This window comes from Giraffa tippelskirchi, chromosome 5, assembly GCF_054371585.1.
Source record: "Giraffa tippelskirchi isolate mGirTip1 chromosome 5, T2T-mGirTip1v1.2.pri, whole genome shotgun sequence".
Lineage (NCBI taxonomy): Eukaryota > Metazoa > Chordata > Mammalia > Artiodactyla > Giraffidae > Giraffa > Giraffa tippelskirchi.
In genome coordinates, this window is record NC_137279.1 from 170,312,892 (window position 1) to 170,330,199 (window position 17,308).

Here is a 17,308-nt window from a genome sequence, read left to right on the forward strand (position 1 = left end):
AGGAGTCAGGATGACCGCTGCTGGCTGAGAGTCTCCTGGTTTAAAAAATCAGTCCCACTCTGACCTCTTCTCCCTAAAAGAGAGGATTGGGAGAGGGGAAAGCTGTTACTTTTCCGTCCCAATGCTCTGGAGGAGACAAAGAATTTTCCCTCCTTGAGACAAGGCCCTGCAGAAAGGGTAGACTGACTTTTTGCTTCTCCACTTAACTACTTGGCCTGGCTCTGGTGTAGCAGTGGAAAAGCTAAGGAGAGACAGGTGGTGTTCAAACAAAAGGGGCAAGGTCAGCTCCCCTGCTCCAGTCAGGTCTCAAATGTGCTCACAGGCCTCTGAGGGTGAGGGGCCCACAGAGACTAGATGAGCTTGCTGCTGCTGCTGCTGCTAAGTCGCGTCAGTCGTGTCTGACTCTGTGCGACCCCATAGACAGCAGCCCACCAGGCTCCTCCGTCCCTGGGATTCTTCAGGCAAGAACACTGAAGTGGGTTGCCATTTCCTTCTCCAATGCCTGAAAGTGAAAGTGAAGTCGCTCAGTCGTGTCCGACTCTTAGCGACCCCATGGACTGCAGCATACCAGGCTCCTCCGTCCATAGGATTTTCCAGGCAAGAGTATTGGAGTGGGTCACCAGTGCCTTCTCCAGATGAGACTGAGGGCCTCATATAGTGAGAGGTGTCAGGGGATTGAGTTGTGAGACCAGGATATGAGAGTGTCAACCAATAATGAGGCAGATCTCAGTGGGGATCACCAGTGCTTAGGGGAGCTTCTTGGGGAGGCTCCTCATTACCAGGTTTATGAGAGCCTCCCCACCACCCATAAGGATCCCACAAACAACAAACTGGGTCAGTGGCTGAGGCATACTTAGAAGAAGACTATTTCATTGTGACAGATTTCCTCTTCTTGGGCTCCAAAATCACTGCAGACAGTGACTGGAGCCATGAAATCAGAAAACGATTGCTTCCTGGCAGGAAAGTGATGACAAACCTGGACAGTGTGTTTAAAAGCAGAGACATTACTCTGCTGACAAAGGTCCATATAGTCAAGGCTATGGTCTTCCCAGTGGTCATGCATGGTTGTGAGAGCTGGACTGTAAAGAAGGCAGAACACCAAAGAATTGATGCCTTTGAACTATGGTGCTGGAGAAGACTCCTGAAAGTCCCTTGGACAGAAAGGAGATCAAACCAGTCAATCTTAAGTGAGATCAATCCTGAATATTCACTGGAAGGACTGATGCTGAAGCTGAGGCTCCAGTATTTGGGTCATCTGATGCAAACAGACAACTCATTGGAGCAGTCCCACATGCTGGGAAAGATTGAGGGCGGAAGGAGAAGAGGGCGTCAGAGGATGAGATGGCTGAACGGCATCACTGATACAATGAACATGAGCTTGGGCAAACTCTGGCAGATGGTGAGGGACAAGAAGGCCTGGCGTGCTGCAGTCCATGGGGTTGCAAAGAGTTGGACACAAATGGGTGACTGAACAACAACATCTCACTGTGAGCCGTCACACTAGGAGTCTACTTCCTCTTCTCTCCTCCCTCATACCCCAACATCGGAGCAGTGGAAGAGGAATAAGGAAGTGAGAGCAGACGCTGCCCCTCCCACCCCAGCTAGAGGCAGATGCTTGATCTAGGTTAGGGATGGTAGAGGTGAGAGGCAGGGAATGATAGGGTGTGGGGTAGGAAGAGATTTGAATCAAACAAGAATTTAAAAAAAGCAAATAGAATTGTATCCTAAAGAACTCAAATGGAACTGTTCTAATAACTGAAAGTGACGGAAAAGTTGTGGCCTCAGACTGAGGATTTGTTAAGGTGGCCTGCTACCTAGAAGGAAAAAGGAGTTTAACCAAGTACAGTTGGTAGCAGTTATTGGAAAAAATCAACTATTCCAGGTATATACACTAACGTACTGAAAGTCCACAGTAAATCAGTTTCATACTCATCCATTTAGCTTCTCTTTGCTGAGCTTCTAGTCTTTGCCAGACAGTGCTCTGGGCACTGGTGATTCCAAAGAGTGATTCCAAGGTGAACAGACAGACAAGTGAAAAAGGAACCATTCAGAGTGATAAACGCCATGAGATAAGAGGGTAGAGTCTAGTGGGACATGGAGGAAAGAGGGACTTAGTTATGGTTGTGTGTGTCAGAGGAGGGGTTGGGAAGATTTTCTGGGGTCTTTATGAATGTATGAGAGTTGATTAGGCATTGGGAAAGGGTCTCTGAACAAAAGCACAAAGGCATGAAATAATGGGGTACATTAGGGGAACTGTGAGGAATGTATTTGAGCTATGCATAACAAGTGTTCATTACTACCATTTTGCTGCCTATTTTCAATTTGTTTCTTTTGTGCAATGAACTATAAGCTTCTTCAAGGAAGGGCAATGTCAAACCTCAATTCTATCTCCTTATCACAACTAGTAAATGTGTGCAAATGTAACACTGAGTTCCTTTTCACTGGAGACAGTGAAACAGATGAGACAGATGAGACAAATCCCTGTCTAGGACTTGGTTTCCCCTTTGTATGTAAGCAAGTTGACCAGATGATCTATAGAGTTAGTTTGAAAACACTCTGTATTTAGAAATTGGGAGGTGAGAGCCATGGATTGGAAGCCAGGAGACTTGGTCCCTAGTTCAGTTCTGTCATTGGCTAAGTGTATAACCTGCCTTTTCCCCCTCTAGGCCTCAGTTTCCCTATTTGTAAAATGCAGGAGTAACACACTATAAAGTCTTACCTTCTATGCCTTGTCACTCAACTCAGTTGACCTTATTCTGGCCTGGTGTCCTTGCTCAGGAAGGCCTCACTTTTCTCAATGTTCTTCAGACACATTTTCAAGCTCTATTGGGGTAAGGGAGGGAGATTAGGGCCAGGAGAGGGTATTTGAGTGAGGCAATGAATATTTATAACAGACGCTCCCACCAGAGGACACATTAAGTCTTGCAGCATAACAAAACTGAATTACCATGAAATAAACTTTCTTAATTAAACCAATTAAATTTCTTCCCAGTATGTAATTTAGAAACTCTGATAAACCCTGGTTGAAAAGGTTTGTTTTAGCCTTAAGCTGGCTGAGAAAGCAGGAACATCTGGTTGGTGGTGGAAAGGCCTGTTTAGGCTCCAGGCCATGGGGGCAGCACCATGGTGCTATCCGTGGTGCTGAAACAGTCTCTGCTTCACGGCCTCGATAAAGGACACAGGCAGGCCAGGGATCGGTAGTGCTTAGGACATGTGCTTTTCGAGGACAGTATTTTCCACTCTAGTCATGGTGCACTTTTCTATTCCTGTGCTTAACAGCAGCCACTCAGAAGTTAGCCATGTATTTCCCCCATTCCCACAGATCCTCTTGAGTGAAAAGATGCAGTGAATTTTCTTATGTTTATGGAATCTTAGATTTTCAAATCTGGGAGGCTGGGCTGGTCCAAATTCCTTGTTATAAATAAAGGAAATTGGTTTTCAAAGAGTCTCCATGACTTGACCCAAGGTTACATAACTTCTAAGTGACAAAACTGAAATTCAAGCCCAAGTCTCTGACACTAAATTCAGTGCTTCTTTCACTACAATGAACAGAGAATCTTTTGAGGACAGAAGCCATGTCTTGTTCACCAATCTTAGTGTCTGAAAAACTTTTTGATCAAATGAATACATGCATGCTATTTCTATTCCTCCCTAGTCAAATACATTAAATAGCAACCATACCATAATACCAATTACACTAACATGGTTCTTTTTTAAAAATTTATTTATTTTTTAATTGAAGGATAATTGCTTTACAGAATTTTGTTGTTTTCTGTTAAATCTCAACATGAATCAGCAATAGGTATACATATATCCCCTCCCTTTTGAACCTTCCTCCAAGCTCTCCCCCCATTCCACCCCTCTAGGTTGATATAGGGCCCCTGTTTGAGTTACTTGAGACACGAAGCAAATTTCTGTTGACTATCTATTTTACATATGGTAATATAAGTTTAGTTCTTTATATTTGTCAGGTTATTATGGTTAACAAAGTGCTTTTCTGGTCTGTTATCTACTTTATCACAATAATTCTGAAGGCAATATTAATTATATTTTATACCAAAGGAAACTGAGGCCCACAGGTCTAGTGGCTTAATCAAGGTCACACAGAGAGTCAGTGAAGAAGTTGGGAGTTGGATCCAGCTCTCCTAATTCCTAGTCATGAACCCAGGGCTGCACTTAGCACTCCATGGGGGCAAAAACAGAAGGTTGGTGCATGGATTGTGTTCTCAAACTACAATCCAAATGTGTAGATAAGCTACATCATCTGATGTGTGGAAATAAGGTACAGGTACTCAGGAAATAGGGAAGAAGTGGTATGGCGACAGGCTAGTGAATAGTACAGAGAATGACTGCTCCAGCATTTCAGGAGAGGAAGTGTCCCTGAATTTCTATGGGAGATTGGAGAAATCTTCAGAGAGCATGTGGGAGCCAAACTGGCACTGGAGGGTGAATATGATTGTGATAGGTAGAGAGAACATTGTTCACATGAAATCAGTCAATTTTAATGCTAGAAGAAATGTAGAGGTAATCACTTCCTACTCATTTTATAGGCAGGGAAACTGAAGTCAAGAGCGATGAGGGGCTTGTTCAGTATTATGAAGTCATTGATGGTGGGCTTTTATGTGTAGACACTAGGGACAGGGAACGTAAGATAGAGTCCATTCTCTCAGAAGGTTCCCAGGCTAAGAGAAAGAAACAAGTAAATACAGCTAAGTGTCACAGACATAAGGACAGAGTCTATGTGGGACCTAGCGCAGTTACAAAGAAGGGGCATTCATTGAGTAGCACACTTAAAGGTCAAAGGGATTCATGTGAACTGGTCAAGGACAATCAAGGTCAGGTAGCAAATGCTTTGGATGGATTTTGATCCATCTCTAAATTCTGCAACCACTACAATAGAAGGAGTTTCTAACTAGAGTAGCTTAATCTGAAACAGTGGAGAGAAGCAGACGCTGAATCTGGAATCTGAAGGGCTAAGTTCCAGTTTTTGTTCTGTTTCTTTCTGGCTATGTGGCATTGAACTTGCTACTCTCACTTCTAGAAGCATGAGTTGTTTCATTATGAAATAGAAGTAGGGGCTACTTTGCTCCTTTCAAGGTTATAGGATGATCACAGAAGATACTTAAGTATAAGTGCATACTTAATTATAAATATATAATATTTGATATATTATAAAGTAATATATATGTTAATTGTTATTATTACTCCTCTATAGAGCTTGATGGAGAAGAAAAAATTCTGAATTATAGTCAAGTCACCTCTCTGGGCCTCTGCTTTCTTGTCTATGGAATAAGATGATACCTGGCCTGACTACCTTAAAGAAATGGTATAAAGTGAAAAATACCCATGATAAAGTAATGATAGGTATAAACAAACAAAAAGTATGACCATATTCCTGGGTGGAGATCAGTGATTGAATAGAAAGCAAGCTGGGCATTGTTACTGTAAACTCACATTTGTGCCTTGAAACCATTTGTAAAGAGCATTCACAGACATGATCCCATCCAATTCCCTCAGCAGCTCTGTGAGATGAGCCTGTAGGGATGAGTCTATCACAGATTATCAGCCTCATCTTATAGATGAGAAAACTGAGACTCAGAGGAAGTAATCAACCAGGAAGCTGAATCTCAGTATAGTCTCAGTATCACCTCTTCTCCTGGTTTTTCAGCCCACCCCTAGTTTCCTAGGGCCCAGAACTCTGTCTTCATGCAAGTCAGTTGGAAGACAGGCCAGTCTTGTTCTTTTGGACTTCCCCCTTGCCTCTGGGAACAATACTGGTCTTCCCCCCTCCTTCATTCCATTTTTAGCCCTAAGGATGCTTGATAAAATCTCTTTTCCAGAAATTGATTAGAGGTTTCACCTGCATGGGGTGCTCCTGCAAACTAATAAACGAAGCCACCAGTACCTTTTTCTTCATTCAAAGGATTCCAAGTGGGAGAATGACACAGCTGGCACACTCCTTAGGACGCTTTCAGTTTCTTAGGCTGTCTTAGCCAAGACATACTCTCCTTTGTTCCTGATCTCAGCTGAGGACCGTCCTCTCCATTATGTAGGCAGAAACCTGGGGGTTATTGTCCACATCTCAGTTCATGCTCCTCCTTTGCGGAAACCCTCCAGTGGCTGGATTAAGCCAGGCCCCGTGTGTGTTCCCTTCTCCTTAAAGATCCTGAAGAAGAGAGAAGAGAAGAATTATTCTATTTTGGGATTTGGAGGACATAATTGAATTGTGTTTTGTTGGAAGGTTTACTGCAAAAAAATCTCTTCTGCTCTGTGGCCGTGGGACTTTGAGAGACTGTTAAGCTGGAGCTTTCTATGAGGCCTGAGTATTGAGGATCCAGGAAGTAGAGTTTTACTGAGTCTTCTTTCATCAAGGGCAGGATCTGGATGTAAAGCATCCAGATTCAATTAGGAGACGAAGGGATTATTAGGAAGAGATGGTCCAGGCACAGGAAATGCTAATGCCTGCCTCCTGGGGAACAATTACTGACAGATGATTATCTTTCAAGGGCAAAACCAGGCACTCCCTTTAGGATTCATCCCTGATCTCCTGGCTTCCCTGGTGGCTCAGATGGTAAAGAATCTGCCTGTAGTGTGGGAGACCTGAGTTCGACCCCTGGGTTGGGAAGATCCCCTGGAGGAAGGCATGGCAACCCACTCCAGTATTCTTGCCTGAAGAATCCCCATGGACAGAGGAGCCTGGTGGACTACTGTCCATGGGGTCGCAAAGAGTCAGATATACTGAGCAACTAAGCATGACAGCCCTGATCTCCAGGCTGCATTGAGGGGGTTCTCGTCCATGCTCCCAGATTGCTGGGCTGCCCTCTGTCCAACCCTTATCACACTGAGCAGTTATTGTCTGTGTTAGCGACTCTTTCCCTCCGCTACACTGTGAGCTCTTTTGCTGCTGGTTGTGGTTTATCTTTGTATCTGGCTCCCAGCATGGGGCTTGACATGTAGTGGGTTTGGCATTGTGGTTACGAGCATGGGCTCTGAAGCCAGATTGCCTGTGTTTAATTCCTAGCTTGGCCACTCACTAGCCTGAAGACCCAGGGCTAGTCACTTATATCTCTGGGTCTTCCTCATCTGTAAAGTGGGAGTAATAATGGCAAATATCTCATAAGGTTGTTACAAGAGTTGACAATGTAAAGCATTTCAAGCAATGCCTAGCACTGAGTAAATGTTGTAAAGGGTTGCTATTATTATTTTGTGCATTTTGGATCTCCACTTTATGTAAAACAGGTCTACCTTCTTTAGGAAGTATGATCCATTCCTCCCCCACCCCTGCCACAAATTTAGCTCTGAGAATGAGTTCCAAGTGTCTGGGGCTGGAGGGGCGAGCAGGCCAAGGAAGACTGCACAGGAGAATTTATAACTATTTCTTTTTTTTGCAAAATTTGACCCTTAATGAAGTCTCTGTGTTATGTGATATGAAATGCAATTAGATTGACTCCTCCTTTCTCTGCCTCTAATCTGCTCCACACCTGGGTCTAGAGGATGCTGAGAGGCATTAGTGTTCTGTACAGCAACAGGAAGCCCTTCTGAAGGCTGATCCAAACCGACTTTGGCTGGTTTGTGTTGAGTGTCCTGGGTGGGAGGAGAGGTTGGAGGACAGCCAGAGGAGAAGGGTGAGCAGAAAGTACCAGAATGCTTCCTCTTGGGGAGGTTATAGATAGTGCTGTTAAATACCTTTGCAGATCACAGTGTCTGGTACTACATTGTTGTTTTTTTTTTTTTTTAAATAAAATAAAATCTATCCTAAGTCAATCTGGTGAGGCAGGCCATTCCAAGACTTTGGAGTCTGGATTCTTGGCCCTGCCACTTACTGGTGGTATGACCTTTGAAAAATTAATCTGTCATTTAAACTTTAGTTTTCTTTTCTGAAAAATGAAAGACTTAAAATCAATGCTCTCAACAAATTAAAGTCACCATTCTTAAATTCAAACAGATTCCCAGGCCTCACCCCAGAGACTTTAATTAATTGGGACTGAAATGGGGCCGAGGATTCTGTACTTCTAACAAGAAACCAGGTGATTGTGACATGTGGACTACTCTCATTGTGAACTAGTCGGTTCTTCCTAGATTTAATATGTAATGAGTCTATAATTTTCCTCAAGTTTAGGTTACAAATCTGACCACATTAGCTCCTGTGTAAAATTCTTCAGCGACTCTTACTTCCCGAAGTTATACTTTCTTAGCCTGGCTGGGTGCTGGTCTCCAACTCTGTGTCTGGACTCAGCTCACACCATTGTCCTCAACAGTCCCATATGCTTGTCATGCAAAGACTGCAGCTTGTGTGTTTCCCACCTCCAGCCCTCTGCTCAAGCTGCTCTCCCTTTCTGGTGCATTCTCTCCTTTTCTTCTTTTAAGATCTTTCTCAGTCTTACATCTTCCCTGAAGTATTGTGTAACCACTCCAACCACAGAGATTTTGTTTCTTTCTGAGCTACAGAAGCACTGACATTTTATACCACTAACTGGTCACGGGCAGAATACCTTGTATGGTTTTTGACTTGTGTCTTAGATTTTTCCTGCTCTCTCCCCCTTTACATTATGAGCTCCCAGAGAGCAAGAATTCTTTCCTGTCTCTCTGCCCCCTGCTTTAAGTTAGCAGAACATCATGGACATTCATCAAATATATGAAGATCAGTGATACCCTCTCTCTTAGAGAGGCCCAAGGCTCTGGGTTTACTAGCTGATTGTCCATCTTGGGGTGAACCAGATTGTTCCTTGTTTCTTAGTCTGGAAATATACTGTAATAGCCAGTCACAAAATAGAAGAAAATTTCACATCTAGCAATATTATTTTCTCTTCTAAACTTACCATCCTGAAATTATCACCCACTAATGAGAACAATGAACTGTTACAATTTGTTAAAACCAGAAACAATTCATAATCACTATTTTAAAATATTATAAAATGTTATTATTATATAATTTAATAGTAATGAATATTATTATTTTCCTTAGCTGTTTGGGGAAAATGTGCTTATGCTCACAGGTATCTGTTTAATAGACATAACACAGTTAAGGGGTGTCTGTAGGAGAAAAGTTTATTGAGCACTTCTGGGCTTTAAAAGCGCCAGCCAGGACTCTTTTGCCCTTGCCTTCTGCCTCTCTCAACTGAGGCCACATGGCTGTCATTAATTCTACATGCTAATAGCATTGTTACCTAAATAAATAATTATGATTCTCAATTAAGGAGCCCAGGACCTCTGGGAGCCAAGCTGACCCAGACACTGAGCAGCCTTGTGGCCCCTCGGGGCTACAGAGGCAGCTGTAGCTCTGCTCTTAGCTGGACCAGTCAAACCCATGATTCAAAAGGCTTTCCAGATCCTGAAGCCTGGGACTCTCATGACCCACTACTTCCACTGCCAGTCACTGTGACTTGGGGAAAGCAGCCCTGGCCTGGGAGTCAGATGACTTAGTACTAGTCCCATATAGGTCTCTTTTCTTCTAGACCAGTGCTTCGCAAGCTTGAATGTGCCTGTGAGGCACCTAGGAATCTTGCTAACATCTAGATTCTGATTCAGAAAGTCTGGGATGGAGCCTGGGATTCTGCATTTCTAGTGAGCTCTGAGGTGTTGCTGATGATGCTGATTCACGGACCAGATTTTGAGTAGCAGAATGAGTTTCCCCTGTGAGCCTCATTTTTTTCATCTTCGAGGAGATAGACTTGGTAATCTCTGAAGATGTGTCCAGTTCTAACTCTCTGCTATTCCATAATAAATAATAACCATAGCTTTTGTAGCCAATGTTTATAGCAGCTTTATTAATAACAGAAACAACTTAAATATTCATCAAACAGGGGAAAGGATAAACAAATTGTGGCATACCCATACAATGGAAAACTACTCATTAATAAAAAGGAATGAAGTATTGACACATTCAACAACATGGATGGATCTCCAATGTACTCTGCTAAATGAAAAAAACAAGACACAAAAGATAACGTAATGTGTTATTCCATTTATATGAAATTCTAGAAAAGGAAAACTATAAGGACAAACCTCAGATCGGTGGTTTCTAGGGGCCATGGTTGGGGGGAGAGTATAGATTGAAAGAGAGAACTGGCAATGTGTGATAAAGGGGTGATGGAAATGTTCTGTCATGAGTGTGGTGGTGATTACATAACTGGAAACAGTTGTTCAAACCATTGAGTTATGCACTTAAAATTGGTGCATTTTAGGGTATGTATCTTGGTATACCTCAAGAAAGCTGATGACTCCTCACAAAATCAGTCACCCCAGATACAGTTTATTGAGTATCCATTATGTGCCAGGCATTTTACAGAATTTGTTTCCCTTCTTTTTTAATATGCTTTCAAGGTATGATTATCCCCAGATGGGGAAACCAAAGCTTAGATGGGAACTGACAGCTTTCAAAGAAGTATGATTTGAACCCAGGTCCTGATGACTCCAGGACCTGGGCCACTTCTGGATGGTTGCCTTGAGTCCCATATCCCTCAGTCTTTTCTTGCAGCCTAATGAGTTCTAAAAAATATCCCAAGGTTGTGCCTGGTTCCTGGTCTCTCTACCAGGAGTCATATTATAACTACGCATCCCTTTGTTGACCATGAAACCCACCTTTGGTAGAACATGCCACTGAAGTGACATTAGCAGCCTGGAGGGTACAGCAAATCATCAATACATACACATATTGCTTTATATGATTTTTAAGTAGATAAAAGATTCTTTTGGGAACTTACGGTATTTGGAGGAGTAGACCCAGTAGTGAAGGTGGAGTTCCTAGTTAGAAGACATGGACAGGACAGCCCCACTGGCCTGTCACCTGGGAGGCTTGGATTACTGTCTTCTTCATTTGTGGACTGAGACTCTGAGGCTCACAGGGGCTGAACAACTTCTCTGCAGCTTATTAGTGGCAGAGGCCAGGCTTGAACTCTGTTCTGGTGGCTCCTGATTCCATGCCTTTTCCCTTTTCCTACAACAAGAAGAACGAGAAGGCAGAGCTTTTTCCCCCATAATTTTATTTATTTATTTATGGCTATGCTGGATCTTCATTGCTTTGTGCGTGCTTTCTCTAGTTGTGGTGAGCAGGGCTACTCCTTATTGCTGTACATGGGCTTCTCATTGTGGTGGCTTCTCTGTGGCAGAACACAGGCTCTAGAGCATGGGCTCAGTAGCTGTGGCACATGGGCTTAGTTGCCCCATGGCACGTGGAATCTTCTTGGACCAGAGATCAAACCCATTACCTCTGCATTGGAAGGTGGATTCTGATCCACTGTGCCACCAGAGATGTCTGGAGAAGGCAGAGCTTTGCTCTTGAAAAGTTTACAGGGATACAGTGGCTGACTTAGAGACATAAAGAAAAGCAGGCTATAATCCTGTGGACTCCATGACACAGAGCAAAAGGAACTCAGAGGTGAACTGAGCCAGAGAAGGCAAAACAGTCAGGGAAGACCTCCTGGAGGAGGTGAGGCTTGGGTAGGTTGGCCATGGAAGTTGGGTACAGCTAGGGCAGGCAGAAGGGGCAGAGTAATATTTATGTCCCTACCCCCAGGTCCCAAGAAAGACCTTGATCTGAATCCTAGGAAGAAGACCTGAAGCATGGAGATAAAATTTGGGAGACACTGGGCTTGGTCCTGGCCAAGACGATGGATTTCTTTGTGTTCCTTCTTTGGTTCTATCCAGAGGGCTTCTGTGGGACGGGGAAGCTGCAGGAAGGGCATCTGCTACAGATGAGCAGAAGGGAAGTGGAAGGGTGTCCTCCGGGCTTTTTAAATGGCCTGCCTCTCAGCAAGGCCAAGATGGCTAGCAGGCCCCCTACTCAGTCAGCCTGGGCACTAGATCCTGCTGCCATGGTTACTCCAGATGTGCCTAGGAGCTGCTGCATATTACTTCTCCACCCCCAGCCCTGACCACACCCCCACCTGGGACCAGGGCACTCTTCTGGGCACCCAAGAGGCCTGTTGGCTCCAGCAGCTGGTGAGGGATTAATAATTGAGGCTCTCTCCTGAGTCCTGCAGCCACTGGGGACAAGTCCTCCTGCTGCCTGCTATTATTGTGCTCTGATCAATTAGTGAGGAAGAGATGAGGTCAAAGAGACCAGGTGTGGGCTTGGCTTTGTTTCCGGGGAAGGGCTGGGCTGGGCTGTGGCTGGGGCAGGGTCGGGTGGCAGGGATGAGGAGACAGTTCTCAGGGCTTCAGGCCCTGGGCAGTAGAGACGAGAGTGCACAACAGCCAACACGCGGCTTTTAGTTCAGAGGGCTTGGCCTCACGGTTGCCAAGAGATAAAAACAGCATTTGGAAAACATTTGTGCTCCAGGCTGCACAGGGCACTGAGATGGGCCCATTAGACACTTAATGTCCTGGATAATGACCCTCGGCTTCCGAGAATGTCAGCTGGAAACCCAGACTCTACCAATGGTTTGGAAACAGGCCTGCATCCTTGGCCTCATGATCAAAGCCCTCCCCATCTAGCCAACCAAGCAACCTCGCTGGCTTCATTTCCAAACTTCCTCTCATGTGGCTGTATGCCCCAGCAACCTGAGCATGTCCTGGGCTCTCTTATGTCCCTTCCTTTCCTTAAAGTGTCACCCCCTTCAGTCCTGCTTTGTTCCATCTCTACCTGGTTAAACTCACCTCATCCTCCACCCACCACGAGCTATGCCAGCTTCTTCAGGAAGCCTTCTCTGATAGCCCCTATCAGAAGTTGTCTCTTGCCTCTGATCCCCAGGATGCCAGCAACACTTTACCTCATTTTAAAGGTGTCTGAGCTTGTTTTCATCTTCATTTCCTGCCTCAGAGCACTGGAATCACAGAAGGCTGTTATGTGTCCAGTTCTGGATGGCTGGCCTTGACTGTATGTGACTTGTTCAGAAGAACGTGACTTGGCCAGCATGTTTTCTGTCACCCAGTAGATTGTAGGAACTGTTTGATAAATCTAATACCCGCATGCACACATGCAGTCTATTTCTCCATATTACCCTGAACACCTACTGAGTGTGCAACTTCTTTCACCCATTGATGCCTTCACACTTGCTGTTCCCTTTGGCTTAAGTACCCTTCCTTACTTTTCTCTCTGACAAGATCCAGCTCCAAGTCAGGTTAATCTCTGGTCTCTGTATTTTTTTCTCTTGTGTTAGATGGTGTGACTCACACAGTGGTCTGAGTAAAGCAGGCTTTTTCTCCTCAAAAATGTGCAGCCTGGCAAGCAAGCGAACAGCTATAGCACAGTCTTCCAATCCAGGGCCAACTCTCAGGGTCCAGGATTTGCTGTCATAAAAATTCAAATGGGATAAAAGGTTGGGTAATGAAAGATCTATTTTATCCAAAATCAGGGCTGCTGCTGTATTGCACAATTCCAAAGGACACCATGACAATTATGGTCTAGGTATATGGTTCCATCTGGGCTTGTGTAGTATATAAGCTTTACAACAATATCTGAGAGCCCTGCCCCAATCTTCAACTGCAGTTCCATTCCCCAGAGGTAACCTCTGTTACATTTCTTATGTATCTTTTCAGATGCTCTATACATATCAAGCATTTGTGTGTAACTCATGACATGTGTGTGTGTGTGCATCCTTCTGTACACAGATGGGACTCTATCATGTACAGTGTTTTGCATCTTGCCTTCTCGATACATCTTGAAATTAATTTCAAGATGGATCTCCCCCATTATTTTTAATACCAGCATACTATTCATTGTATGTGTATGCCATAATTTAATCATCTGACTGCTGGTACCAGTGCTCAGGATGTGGCTGCCCTGGACTCAAGGTCTTTGGTATCTCTTGATTTGTAGGACCAACCTCCTCCTGTTTTCAGATGATTAAATTATGGTATACACATATGCACATGAACATCTATATTTTAACACTCCAAACAATAGTGCAACAATAATACAACAGACTCTTCATAGGTATGCCTTTGAACACTCGTAGGTGAGTTTATCTGCAAGACAAATTTCTAGAAGTTGAATTGCTGGGTCAAAGGGAAACGTATATTTGGGTATTACTAAATTTCTCTTCAAAGACTGAGCTGAGTCTTCTAAGATGAGTAGGAACCAGTGAGGTAAAGCCATGGGCATAAGGAGTGGCATGAGCAGAGGCATGGCACCTGATAAAGCACAACCTGTTTGGAGGAACTGAGTCGTATCAATTGGCTGGCCAGTAAACTCACTGCATGATGAGTGACGAGGCTAACCACTGTGAGACAGTGGCTAAGTCACTCAGGGCTTGTAGATTGGTGTAAATCACGGAGGTTGGAAAGCTATCGCTCTCTGGCCAAATCTAGCTCCTTGCCTGCTTTTTTTTTTAAGATTTATTTATTTATTCTTGGCTGCTCTGGGTCTTCGTTGCTGTCCCTGGGCCTTCTCTAGTTGTGGCAAGTAGGAATTACTTGTCGTTGTAGTGCATGGATTCTCATCCTGGTGGCTTCTCTTGTTGTGGAGCATAGGCTCTAGGCACGTGGGCTTCAGTAGTTGTGGCTGGAGGGCTCAGAGGGCAGGCTCAGTAGCTGTGGTGCAATGGGCTTAGTTGCTCCTTGGCATATGGGATCTTCCTGGACCAGGGATAAAACCTGTGTGCCCTGAACTGGCAGGCAGATTTTCAACCACTAGACCATTAGAGAGGCCCTCCTTGCCTGTTTTTATAAGTAGAACTTTATTGAAACTTGCCACACCCATTTGTTCGCTTATTGTCAAACAGCTACTTTGACTGCAATGGCATGGTTGAGTAGTTGTAACAGAGACCACAGAGTCCACAAAGGCGAAAATATTTACTGCCGGGCCCTTTACTGAGAATGTTTGCTGTTCTAACCAGTCAGATGAACCTGAGAACAGTGGCAGACTTCCAAGGAGTAGAGGGCCTTGGTCAGATTTGCATTTTGGGAAGAACACTGTTGCTGTGCAGAGACGGTGGTGGTGGCGGCGGGGGAGGGGGACACTGAAAGAGCAGGAAGGAGGCTGATGCAGTGACTCAGGTGAGAAATGATGGGGCCTGGACTAAGGCAGAAGCACTGTGAATGGAGAAAGGAAGGTAGATTTGGTGGTGCTTGAAGGATGGCTGGGTATCTGAGCGGGGAAGGTCCGCTTGAGAAGTCAAGGATGTTTGGGGAGATGCTGTATTCTGGTGCTGACATGTGTGACAAATGAGTCAGGCAGCTCAGAGCCTCTCTGTTCTGACTGCTGGTACCAGTGCTCAGCATGTGGCTGCCCTGGACTCAAGGTCTTTGGTATCTCTTGACTTGCAGGACCAACTTCCTCTAACCCTTAAGACGGCATCAGCAAAAGGAGACCTAGGGATGTTATATAATGCTATCTTCAATTTTTATCTTACCTTATAGCACTAATTCAGCTTTGATTTTATATCCAGTCAATCTTTTTGACTTTCCATCCATTTAAAAGTTTGTCATTGAGATGACTCAAATAATCCATGAAGTGGTGGGAGAACTTGGGTTCATAAGAGAGATCAAGCTGCTATTTTGCTTTTGTTGTTGTTGTTCAGTTGCTAAATCGTGTCTGACTCTTTGTGACCCCATGAACTACAGCATTACAGGCCTCCCTGTCCTTCACCATCTTCCAGAGTTTGCCCAAATTCATTTTGCTTTTACTCACCTCTGTAAAGATAATCTCCTGGTCACTTTCCACGAGAGAATAATTTCCCCACTCTTTGAGCTGGTAGGGGTATCTCTTTCAAATCTGAGGGGTTAAGTATAAAGAAAGATGAAGGAATGGGAACAGTGACTCACCAGAATTTGAAAGGATAATGGCAAGAGATCTTCAGGGAACATTGGAATCAGCCTTTCTGGAAGTCAGTGACACAGTATCATAATCACTGTTGTCTGAGTCATAAGGATTATATCCTAATGACAGCACAAACAGACCAGGGTTGTCCAGATAAAGACAGAAAATAAAGAACAAACTTAGTTCAGAGAGGCCTGTGGCAGTAATTATCTGACTTTTAGGATAGAGCAGTCTGGGACATCCTTTGGATTGACATGAACTACAGTGAAGCAGAGAATAGAGAAGGAAGAAGAGAGAGCAAAGGACAGAGAGAATGAAGAACAAGTGGTTAAGAATGGAGATGGAGGAACTTCCCTGGTGGTCCAGTGGCTAAGACTTGTGCCCCCAATACAGGGGACCCGGGTTCAATTCCTGATCAGAGAGCTAGATCTCACATGCTGCAGTTAAGACCCTGTGTAGCCAAATAAGGTGGCACTAGTGATAAAGAGGGCTTCCCTGGTGGCTCAGAGGGTAAAGCATCTGCCAATGCAGGAGATATAAGAGATGCAGGTTCGATCCCTGGGTCAGGAAGATCCCCTGGAGAAGGGCACAGCAACCCACTCCTGTATCTAGGCCTGGAGAATCCCATGGACAGAGGAGTCTGACAGACTTTGGTCCATGTTGCAAAGAGTCGGACATGACTAAAGTGACTTAACACTCATGCATGCAGCCAAATAAATACGTATTTTAAAAAAGAAGAATAGAGATGGAGAAGAGGAAACTGAGTAAGCTCTTGTACATAGCAGGTACAGGTGAGCTGTCTACTGTGCCAGGAACTCCACACCCACGACTCATTTATACCTTGTAAAAACTTTCAAGTGTAGTAATGTCATCATGATGAGGAAGGGTAAGTGACTCATGCAAAATCTCTCAGAGAATAAGCAGCAGAAGTTGAGGTTAACCCCAGGACTATCTCATTCCCCAAACTGTGTTCTTTCTTCTATAGTCTATAGGGCTGAGAGTGGGTAATGGGTAGACTAGGGTAGAGGGAAGGGAATTTGGGAAGGCAACAAGGCTGGAGGAGGCTCACAAAATCCAAGCACTTGCCAAGCCTAACCGCTCATGCCTGAGCGGCTGGCTGATTTTTCATAAAATAAAAGAAGTCCCTGAATTGAGAAATATGTGTGTCTCCTAGATTGGATTGTGCAGTGAACAGTAGCCAGAGCGAGCAGTAATCTATCACGGCCTGGCGTTGGCGGGTGCGCCAGCCAGAGCCCTGGTGGAACTGTCATGAAGGTGACCTTGGGAGAAAGCCAGGGTCCATCCTCCAGCTGCCTCCTGGGAGTCTGGGAATGGGGTGGAAGGGAGTTGGGTGACAAGTTCCCTGCTGCCTACTGCAGAGTTGTTTTCCTCCATTTTCTTTTCAGTGTTTTATATGCTGCATCGAATGCTGGTCTGGCAGCAGCTGGCCAGGTCCCAGGAGATAAGGATGAAGCTGAGCCTGGAGAGATGGATTGGGCCAGCAGAACCCCCAAATCTTACACTGAGACTCAACTTAATCAGCCCTGGTGAGCCCAGACCTAACTGTCCTTCCTTGTTAGCTGAGGGTCATGGTGTGGAGCCCGTTAG